The 18545-nt window shown below is 44.0% G+C and overlaps 1 protein-coding gene across 7 annotated transcripts in view; it reads left to right on the plus strand.

Moving 5' to 3' along the window:
- Window positions 1-18545, plus strand: part of Ppfibp1 (PPFIA binding protein 1) — a 132264-nt gene that overhangs the window by 328 nt on the left and 113391 nt on the right. For 6 of the 7 annotated variants that reach the window (XM_070038056.1, XM_070038055.1, XM_070038060.1 and 3 more), the window contains exon 1: window positions 74-247. The exons of the other annotated variant lie outside the window; for it this stretch is intronic. The gene's annotated coding sequence lies outside the window, so the exon portion shown is untranslated. Of the gene's footprint in view, window positions 1-73; window positions 248-18545 lie in introns of those variants that run through there. 7 annotated transcript variants of the gene reach the window in all.

Genomic DNA, 18545 nt, shown 5'->3' on the forward strand with positions numbered 1-18545 from the left:
GGAGGAGGCGGAGGGCGGGGCGGGCGAAGGGCGGTACCGGGGTGGTGACGTCAGCTCCCAGCGCGGTGTCGGCACGGGTTCCGGGCGCGGCGCGGGCTCGGGACGCGGCTGGGGCGAGCCAAGCGGGCAGGCGGGGCGGGGCCGCCGAGGAGTCGTTCTGAGCGGGTGCGGGCTCGGGTTGCGGACGCCGGAGGAGGGGACCCCCGAAGTTCGGGAACTCGAGCGGGGGGGCGGCGGCCCCTCCCAGGTGAGGCCCGGCGCGGGAGCGGAGGGCGCGGCTGGAGCTAGGGCGCGGGCCTGGCCGGCTCCTCGCGTGTGGTGTGCGTGCGGAGTGTGTGCGAGCTGTGCGGGGCGCGTGCTGGGTGTGTGCGCGGGTGTGGTAGGAGTGTGCTAGGCACATGTGTGCGTGCGGTGTGCGGATCGTGTGTGGTGTGTGTGGATCGTGTGTGGTGTGTGAGATGTGTCTGGTGTGTGTGTAAGGCATGTGTGTCTTGTGTGTTGTGTATGGTGTTTTGTGTGTGTTGTGTATGGTGTGTTGCATGTGTGTCTTGTGGGGGAGTGTGTTGGGTGTATGGTGTGAGTGTGGTTTGTGTGTGAGTTGTGTGTTTTGTGTGTGTGGCAGGTCTTGTGTGTGTGCTGGGTGTGTGAATTGTGTGGTGTGGATGGTGTGGGTATAGTGTGCAACGGAGGTAGGCAGGATCAAGTCTTTAGATCCTTCCCCTCCTTATTCCGGAGGAATCCTATCCTGGGACATGTAGGTGGGTGGAGTGCAAAAGTTGGGAAGTTTGAAAGTGTGCCCTCCCCCCCCACCAAGACTCGTGAATGGTGGACTCAAAAAAATGGAGCTTTCTGAGAGGGGGGAAGAAGTTTTGGGATTTTGTTTTCAGTTCTCCTATGGCTTGTTACTTAAAAGGGAAAAAACAGCAGTCATTCATACATACATGTGTGTATGTATATATATGCATATTTATTTGTACATATATCATTTATGAGTTTAATCATATACTTGTATATGTATACAAATAGATTTTTATCACATTAACATTAACATCTATTCATAATATATTAATTAATATATCTATAAGTAGTATACATGTATTATATTTATTACATATTTATAAGTAAATATATTTAAATTTTAGATATACTATATTTATATATAAGTATATATCAAACATGTATCAACATGACTCATATAAAGATATATATAAGCAGTTATTTGTATATTATGATTATACATAGTTACATAAAATATATTTACATTTCATATATTTATACTTATATTACCTTGAAATGTATTTCAAGGTATTTGCATTTCCCCTATGGCTTGCTGATATTTTGCTTGAATGAAAGAGTATCAATGTGATTCTTTTGTAAACAGGTCAATGTTAAATATCCTAGTAGAAAATATAGATAAGTAAATATATACATATATATATATATATATATATCCACCAATCTATTTCCATTTCCCTTATGGCCTGTTAATATATTGCTCATCTGGAAAAGTGTCAATGTGATTATCATTGTGAAATGCCTAGTGGGTAGTACAGCTAGATGGGAGAAATTCCCTTGGGTGCAATTCTCTAGGAAGCAGGAGGTTGGGCTGGTCTGGTGGTGGCACACTTCTAAAACACCAGTGTGGGTTTCCTGGTAATGTTCCCCTGGCTGCCAGCTTGGTGTTCCCTAGGGTTGGGGCAGGCTGCTGTTGATCTTCAGATGTTTTTTGGTAGCTGATGGAGAATAGGACATGGGCTTCTCCCCATATTTTCAGGGATCCTTTTACAGAAGGAGTTGGGGGTAGGTGAGGCGTACAATCTCTTAATTATAGGGACCAAACTAACCGTGGCTTTTTTTTTGGTAAGAACTGCAGAGCAGTGGGAACAGAACTTGATTTGAAAGTGAAGTTTTCTATGCAGAGAAAATGATTGTCGGTTGGGAGGAGAAAACATATTTGAAAGATACTTGAGAGAAATGGAAAATTTAAGATTTTGATCTGCATTTACTGTTTCAAATCCTTTCCCTGTTTGGTTGGAGTTTGGGTGCAGTGGTTTAGCTGGGTGTGATTACCTTTCTGGGGAACTAGTGAATACTGATTTGAACACTGGTTTATCAGTGGTGTGAGAATCTTTCAGAGGGGAGAGAGGAAGTATGAGCCGGATCCTGCTGGTGGCTCACATCTGCAATCTTTGCTGCTCAGGAGGCTGAAATCTTGAGGATCACAGTTCAAAACCAGCTCCGACAGGAATGTCTATGAGACTCTTATCTACAATTAACTGGAAAAAAGCCAGAAGTGGAGCTGTGGCTTAAGTAGTAGAGTAGTGCTAGCCTTGAGCAAAAATGGTAAGGGACAGCGCCCAGGCACTGAGTTCAAGCCCTGGTACTAGCATGGGCACGCGTGTACACACACACACACACACATGGGCACGAGTGTACACACACATACACACACATGGGCACACGTGTACACACACATGGGCACACATGTACACACATACACACACATGGGCACGCGTGTACACACACATACACACACACACACACACACACACACACACACACACACACACACGGCCAGTACTCCTGAATCAAGTTTCCCCTGTCTCTCAAAATAGCTGCTCTGCAACAAGATTCCACTGTTGTCAGGATTGGAGGAAATGGGTGTGGATTTAACAGTAAGTCCAAAACTTCATCCCAGGCTGTGACCAAAAGGGCATTTCCAGGAGATGGGAAAAAGAAAGAAATCACATTAAATCTAGTAGAGTCAGGAAGTGTGGGGAAAGAGAACTTTGTAGATGGATTCTCTTAATCTTTCTAGTCAGATGACAGATTTCAGAGTAGGAGGAACTGTGTGGTTTTGTTTGGCTGTTGTCTGTGGAACACCTGGGTCTGTATTGTTTTAGTTCCTGAAAAAGAAAAGAAAAGAAAAAGTAATATGGGATTTTGGAAAAGGGAACGTGAGGTTTACTTGAAAGACCAAAACATTTCAGTTTGACTTGTGGTTTGAGTGAAGATACAGATTGCAAATAGTTCTGTAGTTATGGTGAGTTAAGAATTCTCCTTTTAAAGTTCCCTGAGGAGGTAAAATGTACTGTCTTGTAGTATGTGTGTGTGTGTGTGTGTGTGTGTGTGTGTGTGTGTGTGTGTGTGTGTGTGTGTGTGTGTGTGTGTGTGTGTGTGTGCATGCATGTACACATATGGGTGCCAGTATTGGGCTTTTTTGCTTAAGGCTTAAACTCTACCATTTGAACCACAGTTTCACTTCTGGCTTTTTGCTGCTTAATTGGAGATCAGAGTCTCATAGACGTTTCTGTCTCAGCTGGCTTTGAACTTTGATCCTCAGATCTCAGCCTTCTGAGTAGCTAGGATTACAAATGTAAGCTACCAGTGCCTGGCTTTGCAGTGTACTTTTATTAATAGGAGACAGATAAGGAGTTTCTTTAGGCTGAGAGCTTTTGGTGGCCTTGGCTGAGAAGAGTATCCAGGCTGCAGATTGTAAAACAGTCAAGCAAAAAGTATCTTTAGGATGTTATTATTATTGTTGCTATTGTTTTGGTAGTTCAAGAAAGCAGATGTGTGAATCTTTGGTAACAGTTCAAACTTTACTTCAATTTTAAGTGGCAAGAGTTTGCAAAGCTGGGTGCTGATGGCTCATGCCTATAATCCTAACTGTCACTTAGGAGGCTGACATCTGAGGATCGCAGTTCATTGCCAGCCTGGGCAGAAAAGTCCATGAGACTCTTACCTTCATTTAACCAGCAAAAAGCAAGAAGTGGAGCTATGGCTCAAGTGGTAAGAGTGCTAGCCTTGAGTAAAAAAGGTTAAACGAATGAAGCCCTGAGTTCTAGTGCTAGTACTGGCACGCACACACACACACACACACACACACACACACACACACACACACACACACACAGACTGCTCACAGATAAGTGACTGAATTCTTCAGTTAAGTGAGATATGCTCTTGGAAAGAAACTAGCAGGATCCAATGCAAAGTATGTTAACTCTCTCACAGCATGAATATAATATTGTGCTGTAATAGTGTCCCCATGTTACCTTACTTTTCTGTGCCTAGGATCTGGCGAACTGCAGTCCTTTCGTTAGCTGTCACCCATCTCTCTTTCTATGGAACGTTGTGTAAATGTCATCTGATTACTACAGAATTGTATTAATTTCTTCCTTTTTTTTTTTTTTGGTACCAGTCCTGAGGCTTGAACTCAGTGCCTGGGCTCTGCTCCTGAGCTTTTGCGCTTACAGGTAGAGTGCCTCTTGAACCACAGCTCCATCTCTGGCTTTGGGTAGTTAATTGGAGATAAAAGTCTCACAGACTTTCCTTCTTGGGCTGGCTTTGAACAGTGATCCTCAGATCTCAGCAACCTGAGTAGTTAGGATTGATTACAGGTATGAGCTGTAATCAATGTGAAATTAATACAGAGAAGTATTAATTTCTTATGGCAAAAGTTTGAATTTTTTTAAACTTTGAAAGGCTGTTTGGAGGTTATAGCAGTGTTGACCTGCTACTCAGATCTCTCGGTTTTATTTTATTTTATTTTATTTTGGGTCCCGTCATGGGGCCTGAACTCTGGGCCTGGGCGCTGTCCCTCAGCTCTTCAGCTCAAGGCTAGCGCTCTACCACTTGAGCCACGGTGCCACTTCCTGCTTTTTTCTTTATGTGGTGCTGAGGAATTGAACCCAGGGCCTCAGGCATGCAAGGCAAGCGCTCTGCCACTGAGCCACCTTCCCAGCCCCTTGGTTTTATTTTTTTTGTGAAGTACTGGGACTTGAATCACGACTTGTACTACTCATGCTTGCTTGGCTTTTTCACTTAAGGCAGGTGCTCTACAACCTGAGCCATATCTCCACTTCTTTTTTTTTTTTTTCCCTCTACTTAATTGGAGATAAGATTCTCTTGGATTTATCTGCCCAGGATGGCTTTGAACTTCTATCCTCAGATCTTAATCTCCTGAGTGGCTAAGATTATGGTCGTGAGCCACCAGGGCTGGACTGGCTTACTTTCTCCACGTAGTCACTTGCCAGTGTTTGGTAGTAACACAGATATGTCCTTATGCTGATTAGCATTTTCTAAAGATACCAGTTGTTTGTAGATAATTTTATTTTGTTTGAATTGAAATTTGAACACATTCTCCTCTTTGTGAAAGATGGGAAGGTTGAATGAGCCTATTAATTTTCCTCTGAACAAACTCAGTGATGAGTCAGAGGAAGTGCTCCCCTGAACCCATGAGCACAGAGGAGAGAATGTGTGAAGTCATCTGGCTCTCAGTGTTTTTCCTTGGACCAGCTGATTGGCATTTTTTTTAATCAAAAAAGGATGTTTTTTATCCACCTCTACCAACGTGTGATTTTACACCATCGTGAAAGCTTCTAAACATAGAATTAACAGAATATACAGCAGTTTATTTTCTAGTTTTAGTTGAAAAAGTCAAGAATCTTCTTAGGAAAATTTATTGGCTAAGGCATATGGGTAAAGTAAGCTAGTCAGGAGGCTGAGATCTAAGGATCACAGTTCAGTGCCAGCCTGGTCAGGAAAGTTTGTGAGACTCTTATCTCTATTTAACTACCAAAAAGCACAATATGGAGGTGTGACTCAAGTGGTAGAGTGCCAGCTGTGGGTGAGAGTGCAAAGTCCTGAGTTCAAGTTCTAGAATTGAACAGTGGTGACCAGAATCTATTGTCCTTACAGGCCATGTAATGTGGGTTAATTAGATCTGAAAAAACAACAGTGTCTGGGTGGTTATGGGGATCAAGTGTGGAAACCCGTGTGAAGCTCACGAACTCGTTTCCCTGGCAGATCATCCATAGGAGTTGATGATGATAGGGTTATGCACTGAACATTTGGCAAAGAGTTTCTAGCTGGGAAAGAAGTCCTCTTGGAGATGTGAGGATGGATAAAACTTGTAGTCTTCCCTTTGCAGTATTCAGATACTGAGTTAAGTGTGCCTTACCTGTATAATGAAAAAAAAAGAAGAAGAAAAACAGAGTTTAGAATGCTATTTAGCTGTTAAAAAAAAAACCCAAAAAGAACACCTATCTCTCTATATTTTTTTAAGAACCGCCCCCCCCAAGTTAACAATTTGTGGGTTATGTTTTTCAGTGCATGGAAACTGCTAAATGGAATGACTCATGGACTGTGTGATTAGAATATCAGAGGGCTTTGTTGTGTGTTGTTTGTGAGGTAGTTGTGTGTGTGTGTGTGTGCGTGTATGTCAGTCAGCCAGTCTCGGGGTTTGTACTCAGGGCCAGGGCACTGTCCCTCAGTTTTATGCTAATAGCTAACACTACCACTTGAGCCACAGCTCTACTTGAGCTTTTTGGTGGTTAATTGGATATGAGAGTCTCAGACTGGGCTGGGAAGGTGGTAGAGTGCTTGCCTAGTGTACATGAAACCCTCGTTTTGATTCCTCAGTACCACATTCACAGAAAAAGCCGGAAGTGGTACTGTGGCTCAAGTGGTAGAATGCTAACCTTGAGCAAATGAAGCTTAGGGACAGCACTCAAGCCTTGAGTTCAAGTCCCAGGACTTTCTTGCCTGGGCTGGATTTGAACCATGATTCTCAGATCTCAACATCCTGAATAGCTAAGATTATAGGCGTAAGCCATTGATGCTTGGCTGTGTGTGTGTGTGTGTGTGTGTGTGTGTGTGTGTGTGTGTGTGTGTGTGTGTGTGTGTGTGTGTGTGTGTGTGTGTGTGTGTGTGTGTGTGTGTGTGTTGGGACTGGGGCTTGCACTCTTGCTTAGTTTTCTTGCTCCAGGCTGGTGTTCTGCCATCGGAACCACACCTCCAATTCTGGCTTTTTGCTAATTAATTGAATATAAGAGACTCATTGCCTTTTCTGTCTATATTACCTTTGACTTCGCAGCTTCCTGAATAGCTAAAATTACAGTCATGAGTCACTGCTGTCTGGCTCTTTAAATATGAAGTATATTAGTTTCAGAAACTGTTGGGCCTTTTGGAGGTAGTTGGGAAGATAGTGGTAGAAACTAGATTAAAGCTAAGAGAGAATGGCTGAGTGGGTTCCCACTGGAAGTGGTGGGGTTTGAATGGGCCTTGATGGGGAAGGGATTTTGCATCAGGAGTATAGGGAGAGGGGGATGTGTTTGCTTGAGTTAGGAACAAAATGTAGTCTAGACTGAGATTGGGTTTAGATTAAAGTAGACTGATAGGTATTGTTCCGGAAGGTAAAATAAAGCTGGGCTAGACTGTAGATGTTTTTAAAGAGAGACATCAGGAGCTTGTGGCTCATACCTATAATCCTATCTACTTTGGAGGCTAGGATCTGAGGATTATGGTTTGAAGCCAGCCTGGGCCCAAACGTCCAGACTCTTATCTCTAATGAACTACCAAAAAAGCCAGAAGTGGAGCTATTGTTCCAGTGGTACTATGGTAGAGCACAAGCCTTGAGCAAAAGAAGCTCAGGGACAGAGCCCAGGCCTTGAGTTCAAACCCAGGACCAGGATTGGCATGCAGGCACATGCATACACAACACACATACACACACACAAAGAGACACTAGGCTCTGGTGGCTCATGCCTATAATCCTTAGCTCAGGAAGCTGAGAGCTGAGGATCTTGGTTTGAAGCCACCGCTAGCAAACCAGTTTGAGAGTCTCTTATCTCCAGTTAACTAGCAAAAAGTGGATCAAGTGGTAGAGTGCCAGTATGGAGTGAAAAAACCATGACAGTGCCCAGGCCTTGAGTTCAAACCCTGGTACCAGCCCTTGTACACATATAGCATACATACACAATGAAATAATATTTAGAAATAGACAAAAATCGTTAGTCTAGAGCACAAAGCATGAGTTAAGCAGAAGATGGTGGTGACAACGGGACAGAACAGACCCAACGGATGGAAGAAATGGCAAAGTCTGCACTACACACTACAGCAGACTCCTGAGTTGATGAGGACAAGAATCTGCTGGGAGCCAGACACTGGGCTCATGCCTATAACCTTAGTTACACAGGAGGCTGGGATCTGAGAATCACAGTTTGAAGCTAGCTGGGGCAGGAAAGTCCATGAGACTCTTATCTCCTAATAACCACCAGAAAAGCCAGAAATAGAGCTGAGGCTTAAGTGGTATAACCACCAGAAAAGTCAGAAATAGAACTGAGGCTTAAGTGGTAGAGTGCTAGCCTGGAGGAAAAAAAACACTCAGGGACAGCACCCAAGCCCTGGGTTCAAGCCCCAGGACTAGCACACATGTATGCACATACATCCACAAATCTGGGGTGGGGTCTGACTATCAGGTCATTTTTTGAGCTTGGAGAGAGCAGTTGGGTAACAAAAGATCTGGAATTTAAACACCCCAAATTGAAGACTATTACAGGATGTGGTAGCCAGTTCATCTGACTTTTCAGCGAGTTAACAAGTGTGGTGCAGTAGTAGCTTGGATTAAAGACAGGAAGGAGCCCAAATCAAGCAGGAACTGTGTGTGAGGAGCCACAGAGACAGACTGTGGGTGGAGGGCAGCTGCTTTGGTTTGAAATCCATAAAGAACCTTTCTTCATCTGGGTGGAAGAAAACCCCTAGGCAGAATGGAAGAAATGCAATGGGAAGTTTACTGCAGTTTACTGCAGGAAGGGCTGCATTTTGTAGTGCAGCTGGAACCAGTGGAAGGAAATCTATAGACAGTCACTCCTGGCTTTGCAGAGGCTGGCTTTAAGGGCAGAGGAAAAATTTGAAATAATGACAGAAGTCTCTCATCTAAACAATCCAGAGTGACATTTTTGCCAGGTCATGTCTCCAGGCACGAAGTTAACTTACTGAAGTGGAATGGAGTTAGTGGGACAGAAAAGAAGAAAGTCTGAAATTAGACAAAGTGAAACTTGACTGTGTTTGCAGGAGGAACTTTTAGACAACCAGACTTAATAGTTCACAGACCAACTTCTGGAGGGGAAGGAGTGCTGAGTGGTGACAGGCTGCTTTGGTGCCATAGTCAGCCTGGATTGAAATAGATCACAGGAAACATTTAATACTGCCCTGCCAAGTTGTCATTAGTAACCATTTTAACAACTTATTCCCCCCAGGATCTTAAGACACACCAGGGACCTGGCTCTGAGGGCTCTTGCCTGTAATCCTAGCTACTCAGGAGGCTGAGATCTGAGGATTGAGATGTGAAGCCAGCCCAAGTGGGCAGGGAAGTCCATGAGACTCTTACCTCCAATGAACCATCAAAAAGCCAGAAGTAGAGGTGTTTCTCAAGTGGTAGAATGCCAGCCTTGATCAAAAAGCTTAGGGACAGCTTCTGGGCCCTGATTTCAAGTCCCAGTACTGGTGTGCATGCAGACACACACACACACACACACACACACACACACACACACACACACACACACACACACACACACACACACACACACACACACACACACACACACACACACACACACACACACACACACACACACACACACACACACACACACACACACACACACCATAAAAAAGAAACAGGTAGAAGATAACACTGTGGCAATAACATCAGAGAGATGGAGAAAAGGATTGAAGAAATCCAGTAATTAAGAATGTACTGGGCCTCTTGCCAGTTGCTCACACCTGTGTTCCTAGTTACCTAGGAGGCTGAGATATGATTCTCAGATCTAGGCAGCAGAAAAGTCTGTAAAACTCTTGATCCCCAATTAACTACCAAAAAAATCTGGAAATAGAGCCAATACATATTGGTGTTTGAACTCAGGGCCTTCAACTCTCACTTGGCTTTATTTGTTCAAGTCTGGTACTCTACCACTTGAGGCACAGCTCTATTTTTGGCTTTTTGGTGGTTTGTTGGCAGTAAGAATCTCATGGACTTTTTTACCCAGGCTGTCTCTGAACTGGGATTCTCAGATCTCAGCATCCTGAGTAGCTAGGATTTATAGCTGGTCCACTGGTTTTCATCGGAGGTGATTTGGACCTGTAGGAGCTGTTTAACAATGTCAGGAGACTTCTTTCCCATGTCACAACCTACAATTCAGAGTCCCACGGTATCTAATGGGTAGAGTCCAGGAATCTCATTATCTTCCAAACCCACTGCTCTCCCTCCACCTCTCCCCACCCCAGCAGAGTTATTTGGCACAAAATGTCCATAGTGCTTAGAAACTTGGCTTTCTAGGGTCTTCATGACCCTACAAAGACTACTAGAATGGCTTTGAGAGAACCCTAAAAGACTGAATTTCTGTCACATCTGTGATTGCTCCAAGGAAATGCCTCTTGCTTGTTGTTCCATTATTTTCCTGTTGTAATGGTGACACAAGCACTGGAGATTGTTTCTGTCACATTGTATGCTACCATACACTGGTGGGTTTATCGGGGCTGTAAAACAATTATTAATTTTTAATAAATCTCTTGCTTGTTTAACCAGTTTTATGTTTTGCTGTGTGGGACATGAGAAGTGTTTGTTTTTACATCATGAAGCCTGATGTTTTTCTAGGCCTGGTTGTCAAACAGGGCAGCTCTCTTTGAGGACTAAGTTACCTGCCAACTGAAGTGGGTGGAGAGCTGTGCCATTTCCATATATTGTTGATTGTGCATTTAAACTTGAGAGTGTTATTTAAATTTTCCTCTTTTTAAAATATGCTGATATTGAGGCTTAAACTCAGGGTCTCATGCTCTCCCTGACTTTTTTTTTTGGCTCAAGGTTAGTGCTCTGTCACTTGAGCCACATCTCCACTTTTGTCTTTTTCTGGTTAATTGGACTTTCCTGCCCAGGCTGGCTTTTGAACCATGATCCTCAGATCTCAGCCTCCTGAGTAGCTAGGATTACAGGTGTGAGCCACCAGGGCCCAGCTCACTGCTGCTTTTATAGATGCCTCTCACCTCAACATTATTGGGCTAAATACCATTTATATCCCAATTCATTAGGCAGAAACCGTCACTCACTTAGTGAAAGTGTCATTAAAACTAGGAGCTTCTGGCTCCAGGGCTGATCTGCTCTAGTTAGGGACAATCAATCTTTGTAATTTGTACTTGTAATTATTGAGTGGAACTATTAGGCAGAGGGTAGCATCAACTCCTTTTTAAGTTTCAGAGATCCCAAGCTAGTTGATTGTTAGTACTGTGATTTTGATCCTTACACAGCCTAGCCCTGGCTTTCTCACCTGCAAAATGGAAATAGCAACATTCACCTAGTATAGGTCTTAGCAAAATAGATTTGTGGGGCACCAGTGCTCTTGCTTGTAATCCTAGCTACTTAGGAGGTTGAGATATGAAATCACATTTGGAAGCCAGTCCAAGTAGGAAAGTCTACCAGACTCTTATCTCCCATTAACTAGCAAAAAAAGTCAGAAGGGACACTGTGTGGCTCAAGTTGATAGAATACTAGCCTTGACATAAAAAGCTAAGCAACTGCATGAGGCCTGGCGTTCAAGCCCCAGTATTAGTACATATACACACAATTTTTAGAATGATAGGTAAATGTTCTTGGACTTTTCTTTCCAGGCCTACTTACTTTCATCTTCAGTAGATGTTCTTTTCTAGCTGCTTCTCTGAAATCCAATGCATAGAATTATTCTCTTAGCTAAAATTAAACATGTTTTATCTTTCTGCTCTTTTTTTTTGGGGGGGGGTGTCCGGTCGTGGGTCCTTAACTCTGGGGCTGGGCGCTGAGAAATGGAACCCAGGGCCTCCTGCATGCAAGGCAAGTGCTCTACCACTGAGCCACCTTCCCAGCCCCTACTTTTCTGTTCTTGTAAACATAGCTCTCCTGAAGGGGAGTAACCTGGTCATCCTTTACACATAGTTGGAACTTTTGATGTCAGCTGGGTGCAGGTGACTCTCACTGGTAATCCTCGCTACTCAAGGGGCTGAGAATTGAGGCTTGTGGTTAGCCAGCCCCACAGGAAACTCTGAGACTCTTATCTCCAATAAACTACTCAAAAAAGCCAGAAGTGGCACTGTGGCTCATGTGGTAGAGTGCTCACCTTGAGCTAAGAAGCTCAGGGATACTATCCAGGCCCCAGAACTGGCAAAAAAAAAAAAAAAAAGCAAACAAACAAAAAACCCCCCAAAAACGTAAAAGTCAAACCAGAGTTCAAAGCCCTGAGTTCAAGCGCTAGTACTGGCACAGAAGAAAATAAAAGAAAGTTTATATCCAAAGCAATACTGAAGGCAGATGCTGCATCTCCTTCAATTTATTATTGAACTCTCCAGCTTCCTAAAAGCATATGAGATTCTTGCAGAATATTTATGGTAGATTGTGGTATAGCAGGGCCTAGCTTCTGTATCTGTTCAGTGGCTGATCCAAAATTGAGTAATTTTCTCCAAACATGAATCACTGCGTGTTCATTTTCAGATTTCTTTTTCTTTTTCTTTTTCTGGTGCTGGTCCTGGGGCCTGAACTCAGGGCCTGAACCATCCCTTGAGTTCTTTTGCTCAAGGTTTTAACTCTCTACCACTTGAGCCTTAGTTCTACTTCTGCCTTTTTTTTTTTTTTTGGTGGCTAATTAGAGTTTTTTTTTTTTAATTTAAAATTTTATTTTATTTTATTTGAGAACATACTGTACAGAGGGGTTACAATTACATTGGCAGGATAATGCATACATTTCTTACCAAGCATTGCAGCCTCCTCCTTTGTTTACCCTTCACCTCCCTTCCCAGCCTCCCCCCTCCCCTCCACCCAATCATACCCCCCTCCCCCCCCCACACCGACATTGTAAAGCTTGCTTTGACATGACATTTTGTAATTCTCCTTGTTGCAACAGGTCCACCTGAATCTTTAAACGACTTGTTTGTCCCCATCTCCTCCACATGTTATACTGATATCAAATAAAGTGAAAGCGGGGGTTACACTGTGGGGGAGGGACATACTTTTCTGCCCAGGCTGGCTTCAAACCATAGTCCTTAGATCTCAGCTTTCTGAGTAGCTAGAATTATAGGCCACCAGTGAGCCACTGGTGCCTCGTTATTTTTCCAGACTTTTTAAAAGTTTTTCTTTTGGTGTGTGTTGGTACTGGGTGTGTGTTGAACTCCTGGCACTCTACCACTTGAGCCGCAGTGCCACTTATATTTTTTTTCTGGTTAATTGGAGAAAAGACTGTCATGGACTTTCCTGCCCAGGTGGTTTTGAACCACAATCCTCATATCTCAACCTCCTGAGTAGGAAGATTATAGAAGTGAGCCACCAGCCTTTGGCTCTTCTCCATCTTTCCAGAGGGCCCACACAAGTGTATTTCTGGACGTGTTGGGGTTAGTGCAGGATGCTCTGGTATAGTTGTTCCAATGACAGTTATCGGCTGTGCCTTTTCATGGTGACTCACATCTGCAAAGGAGGAAAAGATTTCCTCCTTGGGAAGTCTGGTGCTGGCAGAGAGAAATGCTGTTAGGAGAGAAATTGTGAGTGTGCTAGTACTCGGGCTTGAACTCATAGCCTAGTACTCTTGTGCTTTTTCTGTTCAAGATTGGTGTGCTACCACTTGAACCACAGCTCCACTTTCAGCTTTTTGTTTGTTTATTGGAGATAGGAGTCTCTTGCCTTTGCCTGGACTGACTTTGAACTGTGATCTTATGTCTCAGCCTCATGAGTAGCTAGAATTATAGGTGTGAGCCACTGGTGCTATGCAGAGCTTTTGGGTTTTTTTTGGGTCCGGTCGTGGCTTGAACTCTGGGCCTGGGCGCTGTCCCTCAGCTCTTCAGCTCAAGGCTAGTGCTCTACCACTTGAGCCACAGCCCCACTTCCGGCTTTTTTCTTTTTGCTTATGTGGTGCTGAGGAATCGAACCCAGGGCCACATGCATGCAAGGCAAGTGCTCTACCACTGAGCTACCTTCCCAGCCCGAGCTTTTGCTTTTTAAGCCAGTGTAACTTAACACTGGGGAGCAGCAGGATGTAGCAGTTAAGGACAGACTAGAACCAGACAGACTACTGTCACTCAGGTGAGATGTAGATGCTGGACTTCAGCTGAGCATCATGAGTAACTGCTCAAAGTCATTATTATTGAATGCCAATAGTTAGGAGTTATAAAAAGCATCCCACTGGGTGCCAGTGGCTCATGGCTATAATCCTAGTTACACAGGAGGCTGAGATCTGAGAATCACAGTTCAAAGCCAGCTGGGGCAGGAAAGTCTGTGAGACTGTTTATCTCCAGTAAACCACCAGAAAACTGGAAGTGGTGCTGTGGCTCAAGTGGTAGAGCACTAGCTTTGAGCTGGGACAGTGCCCAGGCCCAAAGTTCAAGACCCACAACCGACAGAAAAAAAAAAGATAAAAAATAAAAACAAAAAGCACCTTCCCACATTCCTAGAACCTACTGTTCAAACTTTGAACCTGAGCTCAGCAATAGCAGTTGAGATTTAAAGTCCTAACAAGACTTTGGGGGGCTGGGAAGGTGGCTCAGTGGTAGAGTACTTGCCTTACATGCTCGAGGCCCTGGGTTCAATTTCTCAGCACCACATAAGAAAAAAGCCAGAAGTGGCGCTGTGGCTCAAGTGGTAGAGCGCTAGCCTTGAGCTGAAGAGCTGAGGGACAGCGCCCAGGCCCAGAGTTCAGGCCCCATGACCGGACCCCCCCCCAAAAAAAAAAAAAAGACTTTTGGATAGGAAGTCAGACTCTGACCTCATGTGGAGGCTGGCTAGAATCCCAGGCTGTGGGTGGGGCATTGAAGCAGCTGCAGGCCAAGCTTAACCCAGTAGAAGGCTCCCATATTTAAGGTCCTGATCCTTGCAGTAAGCTGTACCAACCATATCATCTGCATGTTCACAGGTTAGCTAAGAATTTGTATAAATCTTGGTGCTGGTGGCTCATACCTGTAATCCTGAGATCTGAGATCACTGAAGCCAGCCTGGGCAGGAATGCCCATGAGGCTCTTATCTCCAACTACCTAAAAAGCCAGAAATAGAGCTGTGGCTCAAGTGATTGAACATTAGCCTTGAGCACAAAAGCTCAAGGACAGTGCCCAGACCCTGAGTTCAAGCCTCAGGACTGACATGCACATACAGAACAATGATTTATATGAATAATGGGTTGTTTTGTCAACTATATGGGATTATTTACTCAGCTCCTAAGCATTTCCTGTATACAACACATTGGATGCATAAAAGGCAATAAAATGTATGGTTATAAGCCACACACACACACACACACACACACACACACACACACACACACACACACACACACACACACACACACACACACACACACACACACACACACACACACACACACACACACACACACACACACACACACACACACACACACACACACACACACCTGTTGGGACTTGAACTCAGGACCATATACACTTGCTTAGCTTTTCTATTCAAGGTTAGTGCTTTACCACTTGAGTCATACCTCACTTTGGGCTTTTTGCTGGTAAATTGGGAATAAGAATCTCTCAAATTTGTCTGTCCAGACTGGCTCTGAACTATAATCCTGAGGCCTCAGCTTCCTGAGTAGCTAGGATTATAGACTTGTGTGCCACTGGCACCTGGCTGTCTGACCTTCTTATACAAATTATGTATTAGGAGTTTATATGGTTATGCTGATGCTTGAAGTTATAGTAAATTATAGTTAATATATTAGTATAGTAATATTACCAGTTTTATAGAGATTAAATAATTTGCCCCAAATCAAACAGATATAATACCAAGAGGGTACTTTAAGACACTATGAATTATATAAAATATTCCAGTATATCAAGTGTTAAAAGGTAAAAAGAGGTACCTTCTTTTTATATATACAGGGTCATATGCATATATGCACACATTTCCTAAAGTATACTCGGGAGAATTCCAACTGTTGTAACTCCTCTGAACAACTAACTTAAAGTTTAATATGAGGGCTGGGAAGGTGGCTCAGTGGTAGAGCACTTGCCTTGCATGCCTGAGGCCCTGGGTTCGATTCCTCAGCACCACATAAGCAAAAAGAAAAAAGCCAGAAGTGGCACTGTGGCTCAAGTGGTAGAGTGCTAGCCTTGAGCTGAAGAGCTGAGGGACAGCACCCAGGCCCAGAGTTCAGGCCCCACGACTGGACCCCTCCCCCCCAAAAAAAAGTTTAATATGAATACTGGGAAGCTGAAACATGTAAGAAGGAGGCGAATTCAAGGAGAGGTGGATAGATGAATGGAGAGAGGAAGGAGGGAGAATGCAGTCATAATAATGTGAAAATGGAACCAGGTATCCTGAGAGAAGAGATGGATGGGGAGAGATGGGAAGGAGTGACATTGATCAGGGTACATTGTTCTCATAAATGGATGTGTTGAATTGAAACCCTTTTGTATAACTAACAGGTAGTAGAAACCAACCAACAAACAAAAAGATGCAGATTTAAAAAGGTTTTTTTAAAAAAATTATTTTGGTGCTTCTCCTGGGGTTTGAACTCAGGTACTGGGCTCTGTCCTTGAGCTTTTCAGCTCAAGGCTAGCACTCTACCACTTGAGCCACAGCTATACTTTCCAGCTTTTTGGCATTTAATTGGAGATCAGAGTCTCATAAACTTTCCTACCTGGACTGGCTTCAAACTGTGATCTTCAGATCTCAGCCTCCTGATTATCTAGGATTACAGGTATTTTAATTCATTATTCTGTCCAGATATGCCTGTCTGATTTTAAATCTTGCCTTTAATTCCATTACACACTTGTATCACTGTGGTGAATATAAAGCAAGCCTATATAAATGATAATTCTCATGTGTAAGATTTTTAAAAAAATTGGTGTTTATTGACTAAAGTAGCAAAGCTTTCATGTGCTTAGATTGGTCAGAGTAATTTTACCTTTTTTTCTTCTGTTCTGTACTGATAACTGGGGCTTGAACTCAGGGCCTCATGCATTCAGTTGGTTTTTTCACTCAAAAGATGCTCTATTCCTTGAGCCACATCTCTACTTTTGGTTTTTTGATGGTTAATTGTAGGATAAAGGTCATGGATTTTCCTGCCAGGGCTGCCTTTGAATGGCGATCCTCAGATCTAGCCTCCTAACTAGCTAGGATTACAGATATGAGCCACCAGCATTTGGCTTGGACTTCCTTTCTTTCCTTTCTTCTTTTCTTCTTCTCTCTCTCCCTCCTCCATCTTCCCTCCCTTCTCTCCTTCTTTCCCTCCTTCCCTCCCTCCCTTTTTTTTGTGTTGGTCCTGTGTCAATTCTGGGGCTTGAACTCAGGATCGGGGCATTCTCCCTAAGCTTTGTAAGTCAAGGCTTATACTCTACCACTTTAGACACAGCTTTGCTTCTAGCTTTTTGGTGGTTAATTGGAGGTAAGAGCCTTTCCTGCCCAAGCTGGCTGTGAACTGAGACCCTCAGATCCCTGCCTTCTGAGTTGCTAGGATGACAGGTGTGGGCCACTGTGTCTGGCAATAAGGAAGATTTTATTCAGGACCGTTGGGCTAGGTGTAAAGACCAAGGCAAGAAGATTTGGGCCGGAGACTAAATGCAGTGTGGGAAATGGGTGTGGATATTCCAGGAGTAGAAAGGTGGAGGTTAGTATAAGGAAATATCACAGGTAAGAGATGATTTTTGGTTAAAGTGACCTAATAGGTTTTGCTGGAGCCTTATTGGTGAGACATAACCTGGGGTAGGGTACAGGACAAGCACCCATTTGGTCAGACATAGACCTACCCAGTCAGATGATTGACATATTGAGGATGGGAGCTTCTTGCCACCTGACTTAGCTGGGTTCTTTGCTAACACTGAATTTTATAAGAAGTGCACAGATGGGCCCAGGGGCCTGTCTAAAGTACAAACTGATGATCTTTTGACAACTCTGAACTTAACCTTGTTGCTGAATGGCCCTGGGTTAGGAACAGTGGTTGATTAAAAGTAGAGCTGAGTGCTGGGAAGGTGGCTCAGTGGTAGAGTGCTTGCCTTGCATGCATGAGGCCCTGAGTTCAATTCCTCAGCACCACATAAGCAAAAAAAAAAAAAAAAGCCAGAAGTGGCACTGTGGCTTAAGTGATAGAGTGCAAGCTTAAGTGATAGAGAGCTGAAGAGCTGAGGGACAGTACCCAGGCCCAGAATTCAGGCTCCATGACTGACAAACAATAACCACAACAACAACAAAAACAGCTGATAGCTGGGGTCCTACCTAATGATCACAATTCAAAACCAGCCCTGGCAGGAAAGTCTGAGACTCTTCAATAAACTACTCAGAAAAAGCCTTGAATGGTGCTGTGACTCAAGTGGTAAGTTGCTAGCCTTGCACAAAAAGGAACTCAGGGACAGCATCCATGCCCTGAGTTCAAGCCCCAGGACTTGCACGTGCGCGTGCATAAACACACACACACACACACACACACACACACACACACACAACTGCTGAACCCAGTCTTGTTTACTGTAATAGGAAGTCAATGACAAGGCTGATCTCAGCTCTTGGCTTCAACAATGCCGCCTCTGTCCTTACTCAGTCCTGCTGGGCTACACCCTGTGTGAATACTGTTTTGTTCTCTGCTCTGTTGGTTAGTTTAGTTCAGCCCTTTCTACTCCCTGGCTCCCAGAAGCTAAAAGCTATTGAGCACTCAGCTGGATCATTTCTGTGCCACGTACATGCATCTGAAGAGCCTGTCTACCAAATGTGCCCACCTGGATGCCTGTGTGCCACG

This window comes from Dipodomys merriami, unplaced genomic scaffold, assembly GCF_024711535.1.
Source record: "Dipodomys merriami isolate MVZ:Mamm:240054 unplaced genomic scaffold, mDipMer1.0.p SCAF_10, whole genome shotgun sequence".
NCBI classification, from domain to species: domain Eukaryota; kingdom Metazoa; phylum Chordata; class Mammalia; order Rodentia; family Heteromyidae; genus Dipodomys; species Dipodomys merriami.